The sequence below is a fragment of the Lathyrus oleraceus genome, chromosome 4, assembly GCF_024323335.1.
Source record: "Lathyrus oleraceus cultivar Zhongwan6 chromosome 4, CAAS_Psat_ZW6_1.0, whole genome shotgun sequence".
In the NCBI taxonomy this organism is placed as follows: Eukaryota; Viridiplantae; Streptophyta; class Magnoliopsida; order Fabales; family Fabaceae; genus Lathyrus; species Lathyrus oleraceus.
This window is the reverse complement of record NC_066582.1, coordinates 189,311,754-189,329,642: the sequence shown is the minus strand read 5'-3', so window position 1 is coordinate 189,329,642 and position 17,889 is coordinate 189,311,754.

Here is a 17,889-nt window from a genome sequence, read left to right as displayed (position 1 = left end):
CTTCAACAGTATCGACTTTCTGGGAGGATCCTTCACAACAAGCAATCGTAGGTGGAGTGATCATTTCCTCCACTACCTCTATTGATCATCACCTCATCCAACAATAATACCAAGAACGTGAAATGCATGCATCACGTGATACTCGATAGTAAAAATAAACCAAATGTGAACGGTAAAACTTTGGGAACTACTCAAATAAAACATAAAACAAAAAATAAAAACAAAAAGCATAGGAAAACCTCCCCCACACATGAACTAAACATTGACCTTAATGTTTTAGAACAAGATAGAAGGAGGGTGACTCACAGTGCCCCACTGAGGGGGATGGGGCGGAAAGTGCAACATGGCCACACGAAATTCAAAATTTTCAAACAAATCTCAAATTTTCAGGCCTGACACGGGCCGTGTCAGGCTGCTGTTAGGCTCATTTTTCAACTTTGTCCATGTGAGTACCTTCGCCCTTTTCTACGAGACACTGTGTAAACCTAAATTAACAAACAAAAAACACAAACAATGATTAGAACTAGTAACACGTGGGTTGCCTCCCACGAAGCGCTTCATTCAATGTCGCGTGGCTCGACGGTTCATTCCCCTTGTTATGGGGGGTACTTCAGCCTCCACACCTTGTTGCACCTCTTGTCCAAAACTAGGAAGTTGTCTCTTTCATCAGTATGGATTCCTTTGTGCCACAAGTCCTTTTTAACCTTCATCTCCTTACCTTGTTTTCGTTTTCTTTTCTTTCTCTTGGTTTTTGGAATAGAGATGAGAGTCTTTCTATTCAGGGTGGCTAATGGCAGTGATGAGAGTCGAGAGGGACTTACTGTATCTTTCTCTGATGTTGGTATGTTACTTTGCCTTCTTGCCTTTGTCCTGATTAAGCCTACTTGATAGTGAGATTTTGTATCTTCCTCTAGCTCCTGATCTTCAATAGCATTCAATGTTATCTCCCTGTCATGAACTTTTAAGGTTAACGTGCCCTGATCCATGTCGAGATTGGTCCGACTCGTCTGCATGAAAGGTCGACCCAGAATGATGGGTGCCTCATCATCTTCAGGTATGTCTAGGATTACAAAATCAACAGGAAAAATCAAGTCCTCTATTGTTACCAGTACGTCTTCTGCTATACTATATGCATCCTTTCTTGAGTGATCCGCAAACTTCAGATTGGTCTGTGTATCATTGACATTTTTAATACCCAACCTGTGATAGATTGATAATGGCATCAGACTCACACTAGCTCCAGAATCTATTAGTACCTTTTTGAAGGTTCTTTATTTAACTGTGCATTATACTGTTACCGTTCCTGGATCCTTTTGTTTGTTAGGAATTTGCTGCCCCAGTGAGTTTGCACTATACTTTTCCTTCCAGGCTACCTGTTCTTCTGTTGTTGGTTTCTTTTCAGCCATTACCTCTTCCATGAATTTCTTGTACATGGACATTCTTTCGAGTGCTTCAAACAAAGACATATGACCCTTAACCTTTTTAAAAACTGTCATGAATTTCTCCAAGTCTGACTCGCTTGGTTTTTTCTTTGTCACTCTCCGAGGGTATGGAAACTTAATCACCGGTTTAATCTCCTTTATAATTTCTTCTTCAGTCGGCTCGCCCGGTGATATAACTTTTTTATTTTTAGCATCCTTTTTCTTTTTTGTCGTGACAGTACTAATATTCTCTTGACCTCTTGGATTTTGAACTGTTTCACTTGGTAAGGAACCTGGTGTTCGAGAACTTGCTAGTTGTTGTGTTATTTGCCCCAGCTGAACTTCAAGATTCTTTAGAGAGGCGATGGTGTTTTTCTGATTGTTTCTCGTCTCTTCTTCAAATTGCCTATTTTGAGTTGCCATGTTTTCAATGGCAATATCCCAGTCTTCTTTCCTTGGAGCTTGCTATTGTTGATGTTGAGTCTGATATTGACCTTGACCCTGTTGTGGAACATTCCCTTTTTGATATTTCCAGGAGAAGTTTGGATGATTCTTCCAACCTGGATTATATGTGTTAGAGTATGGGTTATTCTGCTTTAAGAATTTTATCTCTTCAATTTGTTGAGGAGTTGCAAAGCAATATACAGTGTGGTGAGGTCCATTATAGATTTCACAAGTGATGGTCTGAACAAGTTGAATTTGAGCTACCTGTTGAGTACTTATATTCATCGCTTTCAATTTCTTCTCCATTTCAGCAGCGACTGTATCTTCCAAATGGACTTTATTTGCTTCTACTTTAAGGTCAATGACTCCTTCAGGTTTGATTGTACACCTATCATATAATTCCAGATGCTCATTTACGGCTATCGCTTCAATGATCCTTTTAATACCGGTGGCTGTTGAGAAATTTGTTGAGCCACCGACTGCTGTATCAATTAACTGTTTTGTCTTTATTTTCAGCCCATTCACAAACATCTACATTTGTTCAGTCTGATCCATATTATGAGTTGGGCACGCTACTAGGACCCTTTTGAATCTTTTGTAGGTATCTCCTAAAGACTCGTCATCTTTCTGTTTGAAGTTCAAGATTTCATACCTTTTTCTCAGAAATACTGATGCGGGAAAATACTCATTTAAGAAATCTGTTTCCATCTCTTCCCACGATGTAATACTGACAGCTGGAAAAGAGTAGAACCACTCTTCCGCCTTGTCAGATAAAGTGAACGGAAACATTCTTAACTTCTTTGCTTCATCAGTATGACCATCAATTTTTAAAGTAGTACTCATGGTCAGGAATCTCTGCAGGTGCTTATTGGCATCTTCATTAACCTTTTCGGTGAAAGATTTTCTCTCAAGTTGATTGATTGTGCTAGGATGCATTTGAAAGTTCGTCACATTCACCGGTTGGTTGACAATGGTCAATCTACCACCCGAGGCATTTGCACCTCCATAGTCACCTAGGAGTCTTTCCGAAGGTGGAAGCGGTTGAACAGGAGGAATTTCAGCCATAGTTTCTTTTTCTGAATCTGAGTGATCAGAGGGAACTTCTTCTTTGGAATCCAATCTAGCGTTTCTTCGTCTCCGGTGAAGGGTTCTCTCGATTTTTGTGTCAAAAAGAAATTCTGCTGAGGGCTCTCCTCGCATACACAGATTAGTGAATTAAATTATATAAATGACAGAAAAACAATTTTACTACAGAGCAACAAAATTTTAATTGAACTAAAAATTAAACTCTATATTTTGGCAGTCCCCGACAACGGCGCCAAAAACTTGATCGGAAAAATAACAAATGTACTAGTTTGTCTATTATAGTAATAACAGGTAAATTTCCCGAATGTCGATCTCAAGGACTGCACGTTAATATTGAGTTCAAATTATCATTCAATTAAACAAAAAGTATGATTTGGGTTTTTAGATTCAAAATTATAAAAATAAAGGCAAAGGCGGATAAGAATGAAAATAAGGATTTGTAAGGTAAGAGGAACAATGTCAAGGAAGGTGTATGATTTATCCCTATAACAACTCTGAGCCACTATTGCATCAACAAATATCAATTACTACCAGTTCTAAGAGTATTTTCTCCCAAGTCCTTGGTGAGAAAACCTTTAATCAATCTACCATAATTTCTATGTCCATAGGCAATTAAGGTGAAGTTAAGCTTTATTATATCAAGAACACTCTGGTTCATACAAGGTATCCCTAGTTCTAGGTGATATCTACTGCAGAGTAACCTTATGAAAACCTTATCAATGGCGGTCTAGTCTAATTGATAACCACAAAACAATCTCGATTGGTCCGAAAAAGAAAGCATTAAACATGTAACAACCCAATTTTAGTAATTATTTCTTAAATTATTATTATTATTATTATATTTTATTTTATTTATTTGGAGTGTTAATTAATTAATTGGTTGTTAGGTAGTATAGTAATCGATTATATTAATTAATTTGGGGTGTTAATTAATTATTTAGTTGATATGAGATATAATGAATAATGGAATTAATTAACTTGGTGTGTATATTGAGTTGGTTTGATTCATTTGAATTAAATAGAGATATTTAAATATTAGGTCTTATTGGGCCTATTAATTAAATTAGAGGTATCATGCTCTAAGCCCAAATAGAATACTAGTATATAAGAGGTGAGGAGAGTGAGAATTAGGATTCATTTGATCATTTGACAAAAATAGAGAAAGAGAAGAGGAAAAGTAAGGAGAAGAGGGGAAGAACAAGAGAGAAGCTAGGGTTTCCAGAAAATTGAAGAGGTAAGGGGGAGAATCCTTATTATTATGGGTTAGTATAATTGGGGCAATGGGTAGAAATATGTTTAGGTTGAAATCCCTAAATTTCATGGTTTTGGAATTGTTAGGTCTTGATGAATATTCTCGATTTGTGGTGATTTGATTGTGTTAAAACTGTAAATTAATGTTATATACTTAGAGTATTGTATGAGTTATAATTTTCTGAATGTTTGGATTTTTACGGAATCGAAATCGGAGGCCCGAAAGTCCTCCAACGATGAAAAACGCAGAAAATTCTGCATTCTGTTTTATGTTAACCGGTTACCCACCGAGCGTTAACCGGTTACTTGCTTGAAAATCTGCGCAGGAAGTTGATTCTGTTTTATGTTAACCGGTTACCCACCGAGCGTTAACCGGTTACTTGCTTGAAAATCTGCGCAGGAAGTTGGTTCTGTTTTATGTTAACCGGTTACCCACCGAGCGTTAACCGGTTACTTGCTCTATTTTGTGTTAACCGGTTACCCACCGAGCATTAACCGGTTACCACTGTTGAAAAAAATGAAAAATTGAGATTTTAAAAAGTTGTATTCATTTGCAATGAGATCTAGTGTGCGTAGTTGATAATTAGCCTATATTTGTGAATGATATATTGTTATGAATGTGTATATGTACCATTGGTGGATAATTCATAGAGTTGAATTATGCTGATATATGGAATGTTAAGATGGTAGAGATGATCTTAATTGCATATGTGTTGGTATTTGTACATTCATTCATGGCATGGTCGGCTTCATGGTGGAAGCGGTGAAACTGTGGGTTCACATGGTATTAGACGTTGATCCTTGAGTTGAAATAGGCGTAACATACATTGATCCTTAATTGGAAATAGGCGTAGTAGACGTTGATCATTGAATGGAAATAGGTGTAGCATACGTTGATCCTTAATTGGAAATAGGTGTAGTAGACGTTGATCCTTAAGTGGAAATAGACGTAGTGGCTTTGATCTTGTCCGGATCGGAAGCGTGGCTTGGATTCTAGATATTGAATCGGAAAGCGGTGAAACATTGGGTTCACATTGCGGTACCACATGCATAGAGTCACATGTCTTGCATTGAGTCACATTAGAGTTATGTGATAATTGAGTGTATGCATTATTGTGATTGTGATGCGTGTATGAGATATGGTAATTGAATTTGATGATGTTTGGATACATAACTTGGCAAAGTATGTGATTATGTGATAATTGTAGTTATGTGTATTTTTGGGAATATGATATTGGATTTGAATATTATACTCCTTGAGTTTTTATGTGTGCTTGAAACATGTGAAATAAATGTTGGTTAATATTATTTACATGGTTATATGAAGTGTGATGGATTCCTTTAATTGTTGATTTAATCATTGTGCTTTATTATACTTCTTCATAATGATTTGAATTCTCACCCTTCTGTTGGAATGATGCTTTACACGGCATTGTGCAGATACTCCAGAGTAGTATTGCTGAAGTAAGTGGACGGTAGCTCACTCGAGATTAGCCGGAGAGTTTCCGTATTTTAGTTTAAAGACTAGGTAATGAGTCAATGCTCTGGTCATGTAACACGGGGTAGATTGGTAGTATGGAACTCATATCTTATTTGGATATGTATTACGTTTTTACTTGTGAACATATTTATTTGAAATTTGCTGTTTGAGAGGCCATAATGCCAAATATTCTGGATATGGTTTTATTTTATCTTGAGGAGATTATTGAGAGATGATCATGGTATGGGACATGGATCATGTTATGAAATGCATGAGTATTCATTATTTTCCGCTGCGAACGCATATTCTTGAATATTCATGATAATTGAAATGTGTTATTTTAAATGACCAAGTGTATTGTATATTGATGATGAATGATGTTGGTTTTTGAAAGCTTTTAGTTTTTGAAAACATCGATGTGACGCCCTTTTGTTTATATGCGTGCTTATTTACTCTGATTATATGTTAAGTATTTTGGGGTAGAAAAACGGGGTTACATTAGTGGTATCAGAGCAGGTCGGTCCGTCCGGCCAGGTTGTTTAATTATGTTTGTTCCCTAGTATGCGACATGTGTGTGAGAACACTGTCGATGTTTATTTTATTTTCCATTGGCAGGTTGGGAATGAAATAAGTGGGGGAGAAGCGTCTGCTTATCTTGGATGTTCCAATTGTATCGAGCTTGGACATTATGTTGTTGCATGCAGGAGTGCAATGTTGGCTAGTTAACCTGTTTTGAGAATGTTGTGCTTTTCCTGAACCCGAATAGAGGTCGGATTCGAGGATGGTGTTGGTTAGAAGTTAATCGGGTGTATATCAACTGCTTTGAGAAGACGGTTACTTTTCCTGAGGTTGGTGCTAAGGAAGATTGGTTTGTGTCTGCTAAGCAAGTTGATGAATCGGTGCAAGGTGGTGCCGAGTTGTTTATGTTGTTGGCAACTTCGGATATTCGTGAGAAGAGGACGATTGAAGAATTGCCAATAGTTTGTGAATTTGCGGAGGTATTTTCGGAAGATATAAGTGATTTACCGCCGGAACGTGAGGTTGAGTTTTCGATAGATTTAGTTCCTGGAACTAGTCCTGTATCGATGACTCCCTATCGAATGTCTGCTTCTGAGTTGAAAGAGTTGAAGAGTCAACTTGAAGACTTGCTTGAGAAGAGGTTTATTCGTCCTAGTGTGTCGCCGTGGGGTGCACCTATTCTGTTGGTCAAGAAGAAAGAAGGTTCTATGAGATTATATGTTGATTATAGACAACTGAACAAAGTGACGATTAAGAACAAGTATCCACTTCTGAGGATTGACGATCTGATGGATCAGCTGGTTGGAGCTTGTGTGTTTACATGGTATTCCATCGAGCATTGTTTCGGATAGAGATCTGAGGTTCACTTCGAGATTTTGGGAAGGTTTGCAAAGTGCTTTGGGTACGAAGTTGCGTTTGAGTTCGACATATCATCCGCAAACTGATGGTCAAACGGAGAGGACTATTCAGTCACTTGAAGAGCTTTTGAGGTCTTGTGTTTTGGAACAAGGAGGAAATTGGGATAGTTTCTTGCCTTTGATCGAGTTTACGTATAACAACAGTTTCCATTCGAGTATTGGAATGGCACCTTTTAAGGCTCTTTATGGTAGAAGGTGTAGAACTCCTTTATGTTGGTACGAATCGGGAGAGAGTGTTGTGGTTGGACCCGAGTTGATTCAAGAGACTACGGATAAGATTAAGATGATTCAAAGGAAGATGAAGGCTTCTCAGAGTCGTCAAAAGAGTTATCATGATAAGAGGAGGAAAGCTATATAGTTTGAGAAAGATGAGCATGTGTTCCTTCGAGTTACGCCAATAACGGGTGTTGGTAGAACTTTGAAGTCGCGTAAGTTGATGCTGCGTTTCATTGGTCCTTATCAGATTTCCGAGAGGGTAGGTGAAGTGGCATATCGGATTGCATTACCACCGTCACTTTCTAATCTTCATGATGTGTTCCATGTGTCTCAATTGAGAAGGTACATTGCGGATCCATCGCATGTTGTTCCATTAGATGATGTTCAAGTGAGGGATAATTTGACGGTTGATACATCACCTATGCGAATTGAAGATCGAGAAGTGAAGAAGCTTCGTGGTAAGGAGATTGCTTTGGTGAAAGTGATATGGGGCGGAGTCACCAATGGCAATATTACTTGGGAACTCGAGGATAAGATGAAAGAATCGTATCCGGAGTTGTTCGTTTGAGGTATTTTCGAGGCCGAAAATCTTTTAAGTGGAGGAGAGTTGTAACAACCCAATTTTAGTAATTATTTATTATATTATTATTATTATATTTTATTTTATTTATTTGGAGTGTTAATTAATTAATTGGTTGTTAGGTAGTATAATAATCGATTATATTAATTAATTTGGGGTGTTAATTAATTATTTAGTTGATATGAGATATAATGAATAATGGAATTAATTAACTTGGTGTGTATATTGAGTTGGTTTGATTCATTTGAATTAAATAGAGATATTTAAATATTAGGTCTTATTGGGCCTATTAATTAAATTAGAGGTATCATGCTCTAAGCCCAAATAGAATACTACTATGTAAGAGGTGAGGAGAGTGAGAATTAGAATTCATTTGATCATTTGACAACAATAGAGAAAGAGAAGAGGAAAAGTAAGGAGAAGAGGGGAAGAACAAGAGAGAAGCTAGGGTTTCCAGAAAATTGAAGAGGTAAGGGGGAGAATCCTTATTATTATGGGTTAGTATAATTGGGGCAATGGGTAGAAATATGTTTAGGTTGAAATCCCTAAATTTCATGGTTTTGGAATTGTTAGGTCTTGATGAATATTCTCGATTTGTGGTGATTTGATTGTGTTAAAACTGTAAATTAATGTTATATACTTAGAGTATTGTATGAGTTATAATTTTCTGAACGTTTGGCTTTTTACGGAATCGAAATCGGAGGTCCGAAAGTCCTCCAACGATGAAAAACGCAGAAAATTTTGCATTCTGTTTTATGTTAACCGGTTACCCACCGAGTGTTAACCGGTTACTTGCTTGAAAATCTGCGCAGGAAGTTGATTCTGTTTTATGTTAACCGGTTACCCACCGAGCATTAACCGGTTACTTGCTTGAAAATCTGCACAGGAAGTTGATTCTGTTTTATGTTAACCGGTTACCCACCGAGCGTTAACCAGTTACTTGCTCTGTTTTGTGTTAACCGGTTACCACTGTTGAAAAAAAATGAAAAATTGAGATTTTAAAAAGTTGTATTCATTTGCAATGAGATCTAGTGTGCGTAGTTGATAATTAGCCTATATTTGTGAATGATATATTGTTATGAATGTGTATATGCACCATTGGTGGATAATTCATAGAGTTGAATTATGGTGATATGTGGAATCTTAAGATGGTAGAGATGATCTTAATTGCATATGTGTTGGTATTTGTACATTCATTCATGGCATGGTCGGCTTCATGGTGGAAGCGGTGAAACTGTGGGTTCACATGGTATTAGACGTTGATCCTTGAGTGGAAATAGGCGTAGCATATGTTGATCCTTAATTGGAAATAGGCGTAGTAGACGTTGATCCTTGAATGGAAATAGGCGTAGCATACGTTGATCCTTAATTGGAAATAGGCGTAGTAGACGTTGATCCTTAAGTGGAAATAGACGTAGTGGCTTTGATCTTGTCCGGATCGGAAGCGTGGCTTGGATTCTAGATATTGAATCGGAAAGCGGTGAAATGTTGGGTTCACATTGCGGTACCACATGCATAGAGTCACATGTCTTGCATTGAGTCACATTAGAGTTATGTGATAATTGAGTGTATGCATTATTGTGATTGTGATGCGTGTATGAGATATGGTAATTGAATTTGATGATGTTTGGATACATAACTTAGAAAAGTATGTGATTATGTGATAATTGTAGTTATGTGTATTTTTGGGAATTTGATATTGGATTTGAATATTATACTCCTTGAGTTTTTATGTGTGCTTGAAACATGTGAAATAAATGTTGGTTAATATTATTTACATGGTTATATGAAGTGTGATGGATTCCTTTAATTGTTGATTTAATCATTGTGCTTTATTATACTTCTTCATAATGATTTGAATTCTCACCCTTCTGTTGGAATGATGCTTTACACGGCATCGTGCAGATACTCCAGAGTAGTATTGCTGAAGTAAGTGGACGGTAGCTCACTCGAGATTAGCCGGAGAGTTTCCGTATTTTAGTTTAAAGACTAGGTAATGAGTCAATACTCTGGTCATGCAACACGGGGTAGATTGGTAGTATCGAACTCATATCTTATTTGAATATGTATTACGTTTTTACTTGTGAACATATTTATTTGAAATTTGCTGTTTGAGAGGCCATAATGTCAAATATTCTGGATATGGTTTTATTTTATCTTGAGGAGATTATTGAGAGATGATCATGGTATGGGACATGGATCATGTTATGAAATGCATGAGTATTCATTATTTTCCGCTGTGAACGCATATTCTTGAATATTCATGATAATTGAAATGTGTTATTTTAAATGACCAGGTGTATTGTATATTGATGATGAATGATGTTGGTTTTTGAAAGCTTTTAGTTTTTGAAAACGTCGATGTGACGCCCTTTTGTTTATATGCGTGCTTATTTACTCTGATTATATGTTAAGTATTTTGGGGTAGAAAAAGGGGTGTTACAAAATACATCAAAAGGTTATCGTAAGAATAATATTATAAATGCAAAAGTATACTCAAATTCGTTACAATTCTAAATCAGGGACACCCCCTAACATTGGAGGGTTTAGCTATTCATAATTTTCAAAATAAATACAAGATAAAAATTACACATTACAAGTATTTGGATGACTTTGATCTTCAATCGCTTCCGCTCATGAAAACCTTCAGCTCTCCGAACTCCTTCCTCTTTGTAATACTTGATTGCTTGACAATACTGTGTTTTGCCTCATTCCAAGATGATCTATTCTTTGGTAGAAGGTTCGCTTATATAGTGAAAATTCCAAGCAATAAGTGGACATGTCCAAAAATCTCTCTACAAGCCCGATAATCAAAAGCCCGACGAAAAGGGAAATTTTGGGCTTGGGCTGACACGGCCCGTGTCAGCTGACACGGGTGGCCATGTCAGCTCACTGCTTCACTTGACACACCCATGGGGGCTTGACACGGTATGGAATAAGGCCTGACACGACCCTGTTTTTTGCTTCATTCTCCTTCTACCTGACACGGTCCGTGTCAGGTGACACGGGTGGCCTTGTCAGGCCTCCTGTACCGGGATTTTTCCATTCCTTTGCTTGCCGGAATTCTGCACTGTCTTGCTTCGAGTTCCTCGGTTCTTCCAGTTGGACCTGTTGGATAAAAACACAAACATCCCACACGTAAAATCAAGAAAATATAAAATAAAACATGACAATGAATGGAAATGCTCAAATATAATACGGGAAGTAAAATTGCCTTGAAAAGTACCAAAATGCTTGCACAGTGTCTCAAAGTCCTCAGTTTCTTGTCGGATAAGTAACAAAAATATAGTGAAAATGGTGACTGAACACTACTCTTAATATTCTTCTAAACCATGTATCAAGATCTGCTCTTGAGATTCTTCTAAACCATGGTTTGAGATGCTAATCGAAACATTCCAGTCGACATACCCATTCCTTCCGACTTGTGTCAATAAATGATAACACTTAGCAATTTCCCAATGCAACATTCAATTGAATTTTCCCAAATAGAAATTTCAGGCTAACAGATGCCCCTAAAAATGCCACTTTTAATCATATGATTAGATGGAAGAAATGTGGAGTATTTTTAACCCCTCCACACTATTTTCCCAGATTGTACATGTCACATCAATGAAACATTTTCTTATTTAACTATTATTTCGTTTTCATCATGAGCACTTTCTAACAAAACATCATGTCACAGACATGTGTGCAATTGGTCATGATTACCCCCAATTTTATATGAGATTAACTTAAAATGAAATTTAGATAAAATCTCTTTAATTCCATTTTTTTTCATATTTTCCGATGACCTTTTAGTGCCAATTGTCGACTTTAGTGTGCCACGTGTCCAAAATTATTGGAAGGGGAAATTGAAACATTTTCTTCCCTTGGCTATTTAACACTTTCTCACTAAAACCCTTTTCTCTTTCACCATTTCCCTCTTCTAAAACATGAAGAGAAAAAAGAAACCCTAGATTATTTTATAGTTTTCTTTCATCTTCTTTATAATGTTTCCTTTTAAGAAAACTTTTGAGATCAACAATGGCTCCAAAATTTTAATCACGTTCTACTTTAGTTGTTATTATTGAAGAACCACTATATGTCAATGACTACACCTACATACCTGAACCTCCCATGGAGGATAGAAGAAGAAATGTCTAGTACAACAATACTCTGATTCCCTACTCCATTGCAAGTACGATTTACGTTAAGCCCCAAATGATGAAAGAGTTCTTTCTCTGCTTCCTAGGTTTTGAACCCCTGGTATTTGTGGATGCACCATTTGATTTTAGCTTCTTCAATATAGGTTTCAAGAAAAGAATAAACACTTCTAGAAGGATTTAGGCATTTTTACCTGATCCAACGGTCACGAGTTGGTCTCAAATATAACTCACCCACTCTCATTTCATCCATGTGTTTCTATGACACCTCGACTAACACCTTTCACCTACCTTGTGGGCTGATAACCCCCATATTTTTTGAAATTACTGCTATCGTTGGCCTTCGACCAACTGGAGAGGCTTTTAAGACTTCAACCAAAATAAAAACAAATCTTGGGTTTACTTTCACCAGGACTGCCTACAACTTCTTCATTCAAGATCATGAAGCTTCGACAGATCATATGGGCGCCCATAAACACATTGCTTTTCTGACCTACTAGCTTTTTCGATATGTTTAGGTGGCTAAGAAGATTGTCCCTTTGTCCACTCAACTCTATGAAGGAAGAAAAATCTTCCTTAGTAGATTGATTATTTATGGCTTATATGAATCTCTGGGGCTAGCCTCTCAAGACCTTAGAAAAATAATAAATCCTGAAAGTCTTCAGGTAGGTGGCCATATCTGGCTTCTGCAGTTGTGGCTCAATGCCATGTTCAAGCCTTCCCTAAAAACCAGGATTCGTCCTAACTCAAAGGTTGGGGTCAAAGATCCAAGGCTCACCCAACTTACTCCTGACGTTGGCAAAGTTGTGTCTAGGGCGGTTTTTGAGACGCATTTCAACATTTTCTACATGTGCAAGTCGTTTATTTCGACTATGGTACCATTTTCCAATATGAACCTGAATGGTTCAGGGAACCATTTCCTAATCCATCACACTAAGATGAAGGAGATATACATGATTCTATGTTGGCATGCTTCCAACTCATTGCTCAGCGGACAAGGCTTACCTCCTTCAAATCAGGTCTAAGAGCAAGTGCCTACCAACCCAACTTGGCGACCAAACAGTTTGGTTTGAGCCAAATGTTGCCTAAGACTTTGTTCCTTAAGCAGAGACTTTTTTTCTTTTTTACCGACATACCCAATGTGAGGTGGCTTGAAAGTTTCTACATATGTTGTAAAAGTAGAAAGGGTTTCCTTGATTCCTTCAAATTCTTGCTCTCTTACCATTGCACCCAATAATTTTAGGAATGATGGCCCATTCATTACTCAAACATACCAGATTGCAACCTCATTTCTCAATGTATGGTCAATGCTTTCTCTTTCTTAAGGGACTTGGATAAAAACAAAGGTAATATGTGGTCGACTAGCTTATAAAGTTATACTCATCTTATCTTTCCTTAGTTTCCTCTTGGATTCTAATATAATCACTTGTGAGCTACGTTTTAAAGCCCCTCTAATGCTCACTAGCATATAAAATTCATTTTTTCAGCTTATCATCATTTGGAACAATAAACACTTCCTACATTTACATATTAGTTTTTATATTACTATTAAACCAACAAAAATAAATGGCCATATATACTTGTAAAACTAATCATAAAACTAAAAACAATTATTGTGATATTAGTACATAATTGATCTTTCAATTCTCCAAAAACTTCGTTCCAATTATATATCAAAATATTGACTTTCCTTTTATCTTGTACTAGCACATAACTCTTAAAACCATCAACATTTTCACCATAATCCTTACCATTTCTTGGACAAAAATCCACCGGATAACAAACACCGCTTTCATGGAATTTTGACACTTTGGTCATCATTGTGGCATCTCTAGTTTTTCTTTTGCTTTTAGTCTTAGCAAAGATTGTATGAGAGAGATATTGGTTGAATCATCCATCTCTGTTTAAATAAGAACTATACTACTCAACAACAACACTAATCAACAAAAACACTAATAAACAAATATCTGCTAAGAACATCAACACATCAACACTAATCAACTATACGACTAAAATCCTAAACATAATTTTAATTTTAAATAGGGTATTGATATAAGTGTTAAAGAAGAAACTACATCAACTAATGATAAGTTCATATTCTCGTGTAGAATTAGTAACTTCATATTCTTATGCAAGTTTATAGCATATAAAAAGTTTTCAAATATGCTCTTCTTCTTACGAGTACTAATGTCATGTATTTTATTATCAATTGGTTATTGTTTCTGGACTCTATTCATAAATAAAGAACGAGTCACCATTTAGAATTTCTTACAAGTATTGTTTTTTAATATCCTACAACATCAACTTTGTCCACCATTCCAGGAACAAAGAATGAGCCACCTAATGCATATGAACTATACTACTATTCGCAAGAAATAATGAACATCAACATTTTCTAAGAACGTTTAACTTGAAATAAAACCAGCAACATCAATATTTGTCAACAACAACCCTAAAGAGGAAAACTCATCTTTATAGTGAGTTACATAATCAGTGAGTTACGTACCGAAAAAGTAATGGCAAAGCTCCATTCGAGTTTGGTTGGAAGAGTTGATGTTCCAACACGTACGTGTGTTGGAAGAGATGATGGAATATGAATTTAGGGTGTTTTGATGGAGATGAAAATTGCCTAGGTTTTTTTAAGAGAGTGAAGATGAAACAAGGAATGTTCAAAGATAAATAAAAAGTTAGAGTCTAGTTCTGTAATGTATACATGCAAAAGAATTTTCACCTCGGGTATTAGATCCAACCGAGAGAATACATTAATTTAAAATTAAAAAAATAGAAAAGTGTCATATTCTGCGAAGTTCATGCAAATGAGTCAAAATCCACTTGTAGAGCAGAGGAATGCAACAATTAATTGTCCTACCTCTTTTTTTATTTCTCCAATGGAAAGAAAGAAAACATCAGCTAAAAGGGTAGGCACTGAATTTCTAGATATGAAAATAGCAACAACAATTTTGTCAACGAACCCCTCAATGTTCGGAAAGAGTACCAAACCATAAATAAGGAGAGAAAACACAACATATAAGGCATCCAAACTTCCACTACTAGCAAACAAGGTATCCTTTTCCAAAAGGAACTTCGAAGTAAACTTTGACATTTCCCTCTATACCAAGATTATCTTGAACCAAGTTATTCTCAAGATGCAGAGCTTGAGCCACCAAAACAACCTCTAGAAATCCTACAGAACCCATGTAAGGAATTTGATCTCTAACTAGGATATGGCAACGTGAGCAAACTTCTTTAGAGTAGGAGCTACGAGAAACTCCTGGAACGTGAAACAATACAGGGTCGGATCATAGAACTGGGCAAAAGTAAGGATCAACCCCGGATCTACCTTGGTCATAAGAACACCTAACATATTACCATAATCCCTCTTGAAGATATCCTTCTGCTCACCACCAACAGGGAACCAAGCTTCTTAAGCTCATCAAACTTGGACTCTCTGAGTTTGTACTAATATGTATTCATTCGGTCAGATTTCTCCATAACTGAATGAACTACCTCAAGTGATAAAATGATGGTTTCCTGAAAATGCACACGCTAAAAATTAAATTTAAAATGATGTAATGGTAATGCAAGTATCATGGATTCACAAGTGCCATATGCTCTAGATAAACGGTAAATACTACTTTGCACAAGTTCAAAAGTCTGACGTTTCATAAGAACAAAGGTATGTAGGATCTTGATTTCTTACAAAAGAACCCAATATCCCACTCACAAGTGTGAAATATTCTTCAAAGGTAACCTAGAAAGGTCCCTAGAGTCATGGATCCCCATTGAGAAACCATTACCTGAAACGAATGACTCGTCGGAAAATGATGCACTCAAAAGGATCTACTTTAGGCGTGATGTCTCATGTCAACCATAAACGGGGACTAACTCCAAGTAGGTTTCCATGACTATAGTCATGACACTATCTTGTGTTTATGCTCGAGCTCGGCTATAAAGCTTCTCTCACGGAACATCATCCCTAACCCAGAGAGAGTACCACAATAATATCCAAAACATGGTTAGCCAAAAATGAAAATCTAAAGCAGTAAAGACAAATGCAACAAACAAACATAAGATCTGAAAGCAAGTAAACAAGAAAATAAACACCCAAGCAAACAAGGACTAACAAAATTAGGCTTGACTCTCTCTAGCAACTAAAATATCCCCAGCAGAGCCGCCAACTGAAGCTAGCTGAAATATGCCCACTAAATGCATCGCACACTCGAAGATATAACAGAGTCGCCACCAAACTTTATTTACTCAAAAATATAGGGAAGAGAAAATATCGATAAAACCTAAGGGAAAAAGGAACAGAGAAACGGGTACGGGAGTCGGGTATGCAAGGGGAAGGTATTAGCACCCCTCACATCCATGCTATTCCATGGGAACCATTTTGAATGTTCTTGCTTAGATGGGTGTTATAATCTTCATGTGCCTGCAGAAAATAAAAGGGGTTAAGAAAAGGGAGTGCTTAAGGAGGATTGTGGCCCTCATGCCTACGTATTCTCATAATACAATGAGAAAGTCAGAGCCTCGTAGTTCGTGGAACCGGGGAGGACAAGGAAAAGAAGGTGCTCGCCAAGGATTCACATTCTCATGCGTACGTATCCTTATAGTGCAATAAGGAAGTCAGAGCTCCATAGTTCGGAGAACAAAGACTGAAAAAAGGATATGATTGGGGGGGTGATGTTTAAACCAAAAAGAAATAAAAGAGGGTTAACCACAAAGGTATGTCCCTAAAAGGAAAGGAAATTGCAATGATGTTTAGATCAATAGAAAGGGAAAACTTGTCAAAGCCGGAGACTCACATGACAATTGTCTTACCAAAGCATAGAGACTGGCATGGTAAGTAAGGAAAGCAGGAACTTGTCAAATCCTGAGACTCACATGACAGGGATCTAACCAAAACACGGGGATTGTCATGGTAAGTAAAGAAAGCAGGGACCTCTCAAAGCCTGAGACTCACATGACAAGGATCTTACCAAAGCACAGGGACTCACATGGTAATGAGAGGTGTTTAAACCAAGAAAGGGAACTTTTCAAAGCTGAAGACTCATATGACAAGGGTTTTACCAAAGCACATGGACTAACATGGTAAATAAGGAAACAAGAACCTGTTAAAGCATTGGGTCTAACATGACAGGTATCTTACCAATGCACATGGACTGGTATTGTAAGAAATAGGGAATAACCATGAAGGTGTCAACCCTAAAATAAGTGATTGCAATAGTGTCAAAACCAAGAAGATAAAGAGCCACATGGGCAAGTTGCAGACTTGACAGTGAATTGACCTGGAATTGCACTAAAGTCTACGAATATAAACGAATACTCTAGGCAGCTAGGGTTTACATCCTGTGTATATAGGTACTCTAGACAAGGGTAGGTAAGATCCCCTATCATCACTTTCTATTGCTTAAGGCTCATGGCATGCAATCCTAGTCAAAGACTGACAAGTTGTTGAATCAGGTTCCTTGAGATGCTTCTGGGGATGATCCAAATGATTGACTGCTGAGGAGAGATGTATTCCACTAAGGGCCTTGGACTTGTGGGGAGGTTGAATGCTCCAAGGTGATAAAGGCTAGTCCCATCAAGTGACCAAGGGACTTATGATCACTTGACAAAGACAAAGGGAAAGAAAAACAGATGAAGGGAGTTAATGGTTAGTCAATGAAGAAAAATAGACCAAGGGGCTTGAATTTAAATGACTTGAATTTAAACGACTTGAATTAAAAGCAATAATGTAAAGAGCAATGATTAATGTTAGGAGTTAATGGTTAGTCAATGATGTCAGGTCAATTTAGCGTTATGTTAAGCAATCATAAGTAGGTTCATGTAG